The sequence below is a fragment of the Scylla paramamosain genome, chromosome 9, assembly GCF_035594125.1.
Source record: "Scylla paramamosain isolate STU-SP2022 chromosome 9, ASM3559412v1, whole genome shotgun sequence".
In the NCBI taxonomy this organism is placed as follows: Eukaryota; Metazoa; Arthropoda; class Malacostraca; order Decapoda; family Portunidae; genus Scylla; species Scylla paramamosain.
In genome coordinates, this window is record NC_087159.1 from 8,668,338 (window position 1) to 8,675,458 (window position 7,121).

Consider the following 7,121-nt stretch of genomic DNA (forward strand, 5'->3'; position numbering starts at 1 on the left):
AGCCTCCAAAACCAGGGGCCGGAATCAGTGAGCTCGCTGCGACCGCCGTGTTCCCAGGCAGGTATATCTCAGGTCAGGTAAGCGGCGGGGGTGACCTAATCTTGGTTTGACGAGGTGAGGGAGGGGGAGAAGGACGGACGGCTGACTTTGAGGTATTAGAACCTTGTGGGAACCGACGTGAGGGTGGTGACTGTGTTTGGACTTGTATTATGACGGTGGTGTGCAGTTGTGTGGTGTGTTGGTGGTGAGTGGTGAAATGTACCGTGCTCCTGAATAAAACTTGTTGTTTAAAGTATGAAATCAACTACTGGGATAATAAGGAAATGCCGCAATTCAATATACATACATACATACATACATACAAAGTGCGTACGTTACAGTTTCCTTTGCATAGTGTTTTAACGTTTTTTTCTTCACACTGACGTTATTTTGAAAAGCCTTGGACACTCTCTCTCTCTCTCTCTCTCTCTCTCTCTCTCTCTCTCTCTCTCTCTCTCTCTCTCTCTCTCTCTATTCCTAAACTTGGTTACAGGAAAGGGAACCATAAATCCAAACAGGACATGTCAGATCTTCTCTTCCCTTCACTTCCTTTCTCGTCCCTCCAATCCCGCCCTTGCTTCCCTGCCCTCATCTTCCTACTCCTCTCTCTCTCTCTCTCTCTCTCTCTCTCTCTCTCTCTCTCTCTCTCTCTCTCTCTCTCTCTCTCTCTCTCTCTCTCTCTCTCTCTCTCCACACGCAAAGTTCCCGCTCCTTCGAACTTGTGTGATGTTCTGAGAAGAGAGAGAGAGAGAGAGAGAGAGAGAGAGAGAGAGAGAGAGAGAGAGAGAGAGAGAGAGAATCACACACACACACACACACACACACACACACACACACACACACACACACACACACACACACACACACACACACACACACACACATACGAAGAAAAACAGAGGCGACATAAATGCTAACACAAGCACATAAAGGGCTATTATGTGCAACACCTCTTACGTACACACCTACATACATACATACATACATACATACTCGTAGACACATGTGCGCAAACAAAAACGCACATGCCTACACACAATACCAGAGAGAGAGAGAGAGAGAGAGAGAGAGAGAGAGAGAGAGAGAGAGAGAGAGAGAGAGAGAGAGATTTTGACTTAATGCACGCGCTCAACCAGTGTCCTCCTCCCCCTCTTCTCTCCCTCCCTCCCTCTATTCTTTCCTCCTTGCCCCTCTCTCCCACTCTCCCTCTCTCTCCCTTTGCCTCTCTCCCAGCCGCCACATGTCCGCCGGCTGTTCCATTATGTCCTTGTTTAGGATCGGGAATGGGAATGGCGCTGGAATGTCTGGAATGTGAGGCAGGTGTGAGGCAGGTGATGCAGAGAGAGAGAGAGAGAGAGAGAGAGAGAGAGAGAGAGAGAGAGAGAGTTTAACACAAGCAATACACTATTCTTCTTAATCAAAGTTGGGAATTGTTATTGCTGCTGCTGCTGCTACCACCACTACTACTATAACTACTACTACTGCTGCTACTACTACTGCTACTACTACTACTACTACTACTACTACTACTCCTACTACTACTGTTGCTCCTATGACCACCACTACTATTACTACTACTACTACTACTACTACTACTACTACTATTACTGCTGCTGCTGTTTCTACTACTACTAAAATGATAATATAATAATAATAATAATAATAATAATAATAATAATAATAATAATAATAATGATATTTATAATAATACATTTATTATTTCTACTACTGCTGCTACTGATACTACTACGATTACTATTACCACTAATTATATACAAATAACCCTTTCCGGCAGATGTTGAAGGGAAGGAAAAGTAAAATATATTGCTTTTGTACAGGTAATCCCAAAACAACTAAAACAAGAAGCAAAAATATAGATAAAAACATACACAAATAATAAAACTAGATACATAAAACATATACACTTATACTTCCCTCCAGTTCATACGTTTATATTTCCACCTGTTTTATATTCTCAGCTGATTTATGGCTTCATATGAACTTCCTTTGAGTTATATTATTTTTCTTCCTTTTTTTTCCAAACAATTCAGACAAATTATCACCTTCAGTACCTTCAAAATGCAGCGCAAAAAGATGAATAGAAAGACAACAACTGTATTTAATTATTCTGATCAAAATTCATCCTTCGCTATCCCACGCACGCGCCTCGCCACGAGCTGGCTGCCTCCCTGCCGCCTCTCCTCCCTTCCCTCCCTCCCTCCCTGCCTCTCGGAACGCTCCAGTGGGAATATTCTCAGGAATGTTGGAGGCAGGTGGAGGGAGCGAGTGTTGGAATGCGAAGGGTGCTGAGGCAGAGAGAGAGAGAGAGAGAGAGAGAGAGAGAGAGAGAGAGAGAGAGAGAGAGAGAGAGAGAGAGAGAGAGAGAGAGAGAGAGAGAGAGAGAGAGAGAGAGAGTGAAGATTCTAGATTATAAAACTATTAACTCATTCACTTCCTCATAATCTCGTTCATAATTACGGGCACAACGCAGCACCAGAGATAAAGAGGACACATAAAACTGAGATGAAGAGGATGCGCCGAATGAGAAGAGAACGAGTTAAGATAAAAGCAGCAGCGAGGAGGAAGAGCAGCAGTGGCGGTGAGAGCAGGGAAACAGGTAAAGCAAGACAGGTATGCCAAGTTAATTAGTTACCGTTCTTCATGTGTCCTTTGTTTTGCTCATGTGTAAAGCCCGAGCGTCATTTCCTAGTTAGTCAGGCACAGTTAGTTAGTTCAGTGATACAAACAAATAAAATATTCAACGTGATACAAAAATACGAGCTAGAATATGAGTGGAAGATACAAATTTAGGAACGAAAAGTTTATTATTTCGTTTAAAACAAGACTAATTTATTAAGCCATCTAACCTAAGTAACTAACCAACTGATTAACTAACTAACTAAATAAATAACGAACAAACTAGCTGAGTAATAGCTATCCAAATAATTCACTCACTCACTCACTAACCTAACCTAAGTAATTACTTTTAAGGGACAAATACATACATACACACTCAAGAAGATAAGTAAACATACGTAAATACACCCCAGAAATTATCTTTAACTCGTGACAGACTTACAGTAAGTAAAGGATAAACAGACAGATATCCCGATTCTTTCTTTACCCTCTTTTCAGCACCAGGTCTCCACCATCTCCCATCCTCCTCCTCTTTTTTTTTTATCCCTCGTAAAAAATAAAGAGACAGAAAAGGACATACGGTTCATTTCGCCCATTGGGAATCATTCATGCCCTTCGTAGCGATAATGGGAAAGAAGAAGAAGAAGAAGAAGAAGAAGAAGAAGAAGAAGAAGAAGAAGAAGAAGAAGAAGAAGAAGAAGGAAAGAAGAAGAAGAAGAAGAAAAAACAGAAACAAATTAAGAAAACTGGGAAAGGACTACGAGAGCCAGAAAGAGGAGGAGGAGGAGGAGGAGGAGGAGGAGGAGGAGGAGGAGGAGGAGGAGGAGGAGGAGAAGGAAGAGGAGGTTAGGAAACAGCTGCACGCGCCCTACCACGAGCCCTCCCTTTCACCCTTCTTCCCTCCTCTCCCCTGCGCCGATATTGTCCGCGCGTGGGAATCTCGAGCGAGAATCAGTGCTGGAATGTGAGGAATGTAGGACAGGTGGCTGGCAGGTGGCTCTCCCCTCCCTCTCCCCCCAACAAGACTCTCACACTCCCAGCTGGTGCGTTAAATGAATTACTCTCTCTTGCAAGGTCTGTTGTGGCCTGTGCATCTATGTAATTCTCTCTCTCTCTCTCTCTCTCTCTCTCTCTCTCTCTCTCTCTCTCTCTCTCTCTCTCTCTCTCTCTCTCTCTCTCTCTCTCTCTCTCTCTCTCTCTCTCTCTCTCGTCGATTACTGAGGACATTGTATACCATCAACTATCCCTTCTTGTTTGGCAGTGTTGAGATACTGGGCACGTTCCTCTACTCCTACTGTGCTGAGCTGTGATGTATTGTGTGTGTGTGTGTGTGTGTGTGTGTGTGTGTGTGTGTGTGTGTGTGTGTGTGTGTGTGTGTGTGTGTGTGTGTGTGTGTGTGTGTGTGTGTGTGTGTGTGTGTGTGTGTGTGTGTGTGTGTGTGTGTGTGTGTGTGTGTGTGTGTGTGTGTGTGTGTGTGTGTGTGTGTGTGTGTGTGTGTGTGTGTGTGGACATGCAGGTGGTCAGGTAGGTAAGGAAGGTATGTATGTACTACATATGAAGACTTACATATTCATAAAAATAAACAAGTGGTCTTATAGTGTCTACAGCAGGCGATCCTTCATTAAGAAAGAAATATACAGCATATAATAATAATAATGATAATAATAATGGTGATAATAATTTCGTTGTGCTTCACTCAAGTCCAAAAAGGTAATGCCGTGGTTTGAATTCGTAAAGCAATATTGTCACATACAACACGAAGGCAACTGCTCTCTAATATTAACACTCGAGTGACGCAAGGACACAAAAATACAAGTGAGTTAACGTATCCACTGAATTTCGTCATAGAAGGAAAAACTTCAACACGTGCTTGAACGGGTCAGCACTCCCCAGTCCTTGAAAAAGAAAGAAAACAATGAGATAACGCACTCAAAAAGCTGCTCCCAGTATTGAAGTGTTTACAGGGAGCCCGCCTTGCGTCAAGAGATTTTCTTACGGTTTGTTGTTTATAGTTTCAATTAATCAATCTTGTCCTTATTTACTTCGCAAGATTTTTAATGCCTTGGAAATATTGTCAACAGACTTAAATAATTTCCCTGCTGTCTCCACACTAAGGGAACCAATGCACCACCACGTGTTTCATACCAGATAGTGTCAATTAATAAAAGGCACGATTATTATGCTTATATTTTCTGGAAAGAGAGCAATGATGAGGCCTAACACCAGATAAACCTTCATCAGAGAGAGAGAGAGAGAGAGAGAGAGAGAGAGAGAGAGAGAGAGAGAGAGAGAGAGAGAGAGAGAATGAAGGAAGCACATGCGAGGTTACGTTAGTGGATGGACAATATATACAAGACTGTCTATGCTTGTAAAGGGATGACGGGAAGAGGGAGGGTGAGGGGGTGAGAAAGCTTGGGGGAGCGAGTGCTGGTCGTGTGGGGGGAAGGTGGCGGTGCATTGTCCTGGCCGTGTGTCGTGTGACTTGGGTGAGGGGGGTGAGATTGGTGGGAGATTGGGAGGAGAGAGGCAAGTGGTGGGGGTGGGAACTGATTTTAGTTAGAGGAGAGGAGTCAGCTGTGTGGCCTCGAGGGTTACAGTGTGGGATGGGAACTGAAGGGAAGAGGAAAAGGGAAAGGTACAGTACATAATATGGAAGACGAAAAAGAAGCAAAGGATTTAGTTAAAGGAAGAATAGAGGAAAAAGTATATTGTAAGAAAGGAGAGGATTAAGGAAAGGGTTTTAGTTAGAGGAAGAGAAAAAATGAACATAATAAGGAAGAAGAAGAAGAAGAAGAAGAAGAAAAGAAGAATAATAAGAAGGAATATTATATGAGGTTACACGGGAGGAACATCCACCGGCAGCATTCTGTGCACAACGCATGTGATGAACTGTGCTGCTTGTGAACTCCGTGTGACAGAGCAGGGTACAACTGAGCAGGAAGAAGAAAATGTTTATGGTGCCATGAAAATACATAAATTGAAACGCTACACAGGTAAAACAACAACAATAAATGTAATAATAATAATAATAATAATAATAATAATAATAATAGCAATAATAATAATAATAGCAATAATAATAATAATAATAATAATAATAATAATAATAATAATAATAATAATAATAATAATAATAATAACAATAATAACGATAACAATAAAAATAATGAAAATCCAAATGTGTAACCAAGCTTTGCCACAATTATGCTCAATTTTAGTTTAGTTTATTTATTAATTTGCTTTTTTATGGCACTTAACGACTTTGTTGAGGAAATATCAAAAGGAGAACTACTGCCCCTTCTTCCTCCTCCTCCTCCTCCTCTCCGTTGTAAACTGGGCATGCTACACAACGCTGCCATCGTCCAGGAGTATACACTTCACATTATAAACGATTAACACAGACAGGAAACAGAAAATAAATAGATAAAACGCTACTAACCGGACATACTCGCGAATTGAATATAAAGGTGTTTGTGTGTGTGTGTGTGTGTGTGTGTGTGTGTGTGTCACCCTGCTTCTATGTTTGCTTCTCTCTCTCTCTCTCTCTCTCTCTCTCTCTCTCTCTCTCTCTCTCTCTCTCTCTCTCTCTCTCTCTCTCTCTCTCTCTCTCTCTCTCTCTGTGTGTGTGTGTGTGTGTGTGTGTGTGTGTGTGTGTGTCATTCACCTTGTCGTCACACATTAAAGAAAAGCTCAGATAAATATAAAAATAATAATAATAATAATAATCTCCATGCATTAAATCTCAAAAGCTTTATACATATCCTTGCATGCTTCAAAATAGCTGCACCTTTTAAACCTACAAGACATTTTCTCTCCCTCGCTTCCTGTGTCTGAGTCCCACTTAAGTCGGAGCCCTGAAGAAGCTCAGCCCTTAATCTTGACTTTTTTTTTTCTTTTACTCCGCAGTGGAATTAATGGATATGAAGGAGACTAAGTGGGATTTACGTCTCGCATGTGAGATTAAAAGCTCGCACACGAATTTGGTTGAGCAACAAGGAAAGAAAAGCAAGAGGGGGAGGAAGTGAGTAAGTACAATCATGTATTTATCACTCATATGGTACGGAAAGATAAGGGAAATAATTAATCCATATATCAGCTCTATCTTTGTATACCGAGAGAGAGAGAGAGAGAGAGAGAGAGAGAGAGAGAGAGAGAGAGAGAGAGAGAGAGAGAGAGAGAGAGAGAGAGAGAGAGACATTCACAATCTTTCTGTCGTTACTTACATATTTACCTTTTCTCATCCATCACCATTTCTTTCCCCACCTGGTCCTTTCTTTTCGTGGCCAGGAGTTAACACTTACCTAGAAAGGAGACCAATACTATGTCAATAAATATATGAAGCAAAGTTTTCCAATATACAGTTGCAATAAGAGAGAGAGAGAGAGAGAGAGAGAGAGAGAGAGAGAGAGAGAGAGAGAGAGAGAGAGAGAGAGAGAGAGAGAGAG